The following is a 2568-nucleotide window of genomic DNA, read 5'->3' on the forward strand; positions in this document are numbered from 1 at the left end:
TGGAGTACATCTTTCTTTCTGTCCTAAGACATAGTAGAGGTGGAGATAAGTTTTTGAATTATTGTATGTCCAAAAGTCTTTATTCTATTAATAAAATATTTTATTGTTGTCGTCACCATTTTTTTAATATTCCAGAAATTTGTTTGATAGTGCTTGAATACATTTTTATAGAAAGATTGAGAGTGTTTACTTTGGATACTCCTAGTAAATCTTGTGTAGGAACTGAGGTATGAAGAAGTGCTAACCTTGAGGCATTAAATATGAAAATAGAGGCTTGATTTTATGGTGCTTTCAGCTAAATATTTTTAGCAACTTTAGGCTATTCTCTTAAAAATGTTCAATGAAAAGAAGGTACTGTGTGAATTCTGCTGATATTTGGGTGGGGGTGTTTCATATCCCAGTCTGTTGGAATGAATAAGTACTTTGAAAACATATCAGCTTTGCCATTTCAGGGCAAAAAACATTCAGGGCTAGGGTGTTGATACCCAAGCAGGGACATTTTGTATTTCTTAAACTGCACTATATGTCTGTATTCAGCTTTGACTTTCATTTCTACTGCACGATCATCTCCCTCTATTTTTGCATTTTAGCCTTCAAACCCCTCTGGTTGCCTTGCAAGTTCAGTTTAAGTTGTAGATCTGTCCTCATTTGAGCCATGACCATAATCACAGAAAATCCTGAGGGAAAGGGGATGTCTTCAATGTTCTTATTCATTGTATACCCACCCAGATGTGGATGGGTGATATTCAGGAAACTTATTTGCCAACTAGAAATGAGTCCAGAGAAGAACTGAAGGCATTTATAGAAGCAGGAACTATGTGTACATTTTTGTCTCATTCCCTTCTTTGAGCATCCTGGGGTTTATTGAATTATTAGTTTTATAAATGACTTTTCAATAAGGGCAAGTATGATCCAATAAGAACCTTAGCTCACAGGCTGAAAGGAAGTACCTATTGCTATTGAGAAGGTATTACAGATGATGAAGAAAGGAAAAAGAAATGTAAGAGAACAAACAGTCTAAACATCTATTGGAGTCCTTGTTGAAACAATTTCCTGAATCATTAAGGTCATTGTTTTAGGAGGGACAGAGCAAAGACCTTGAGCTATCATCAGTTCAGAACAAGTGTTAGGATGACAAGATACAGATGAAGTGTCTAAGGCCTGGCAGCCCTTGGCTGGAGCTGACCCAACCTGAGGGACTTCTTATGCTTTGGCTTGTGGACTATAGGCATAGACAGGTCCTTTCCAAGGAGATACCTGCCAGGCTGCAGTGTGAATAGTCACCAGTTCTGGTGCCTGAAACAGCAAAGTGAGTGCATCAGCAATGGCAGCAAGGCATGTGATGGTCATGCCCTGGCTACCTCCTTAGGAGGAACGCCTCTCAATGGAGAGCCAACCTGTCCTCCATGTCCTGGCTAAGCATCCTTGATCAAGTGGTTTAGCCTGAGTTTTAATTTCTAGATCCATAAAATTTGGAATGTTACTAGCATCTAGCTCATGGGGTTGCTATAAGGAATAAAACTATTGCTTTTATTTTACTATGTTGCCTGAGCTATAGGAGCCCTCCAATAACAATACTAATACTTCTGCATTCATGCATGCAGGAGATGTCTCTAGTTTGCCTGGCATTGAGCTAAACTGTCTTACTGGAGAGTTGGGGGTGAGTTAGAGATGGAGGGCCCAGTTTCCAAGAAGCTCTGAGCATGGAAGAGAGGCCCAACGTCTGTCTTAACTTTCAGCCAAGGTGAACAGTGAATGATTTTTGCTATAGGACTTGACACTCATTCCTTGTATCTCCTTTCCACTCTCTCCAGCTGCTTTTCCCAGGCCATCCACCACTGCTTCTATGCCATGTAACACTGGCAAGCATGTTCCCCCAATTGCTACTCCCTCTACTGGGAGCATCTTTCCTGTGACATCAATGGGGCTTGCACCTTTCCTTTAAGTTTTTGTTTAAATGTCACTTTCCTGGTGAGGCCCTGCCTGGCCACCACATAGAAAATAACAAGCACTCCCAGCCCCATGTTATTTTTTCCAAACCACATATGCCCACCGACATTCTGCATGTTTGTTTATTTGTTGTTTTAAGCTCCACCATGGCAGAACTTAGACCTCCAGCACTGTCAACAGTACCTGGTGTACATATTTGTGTTACTAAATGTTGAACAAATGAATAGGAAAAAGGGGGTTCTTGTAGAAGGAGGAAGAGGGTTCTCAAAAGACCTAATTGAAGAAGAACAGTATTTGGGCGGGGCTGCAAGGAAAAGTGTGACATTTATTCAGAGATGAGGAAAGGACACAGCAAGAGCAAAGGCAGAGGCAGGAAACTTCTAGCTGAGGATAGTGAGTCTCAAATCCCTCCCAACACCTCCAAAGATTCCTATAGCAGCTGTCTATTGAGGACCGTGCCGGCAGATCTGCTGGTCTGCGGGTGGGCAAAAACCTTAGGGCTGCCTGGTGGCTCAGGTTCTGCCCTTGGCCCCGCCCACTGTGGCTCTGATCACGCTAGGAACCTCACACTAGATCCCCGGAGGCGGGGCGGGGCGGGGGAGGGAGGATGCACGCAGG

This window comes from Sciurus vulgaris (genome assembly GCF_902686455.1).
Source record: "Sciurus vulgaris genome assembly, chromosome: X".
Lineage (NCBI taxonomy): Eukaryota > Metazoa > Chordata > Mammalia > Rodentia > Sciuridae > Sciurus > Sciurus vulgaris.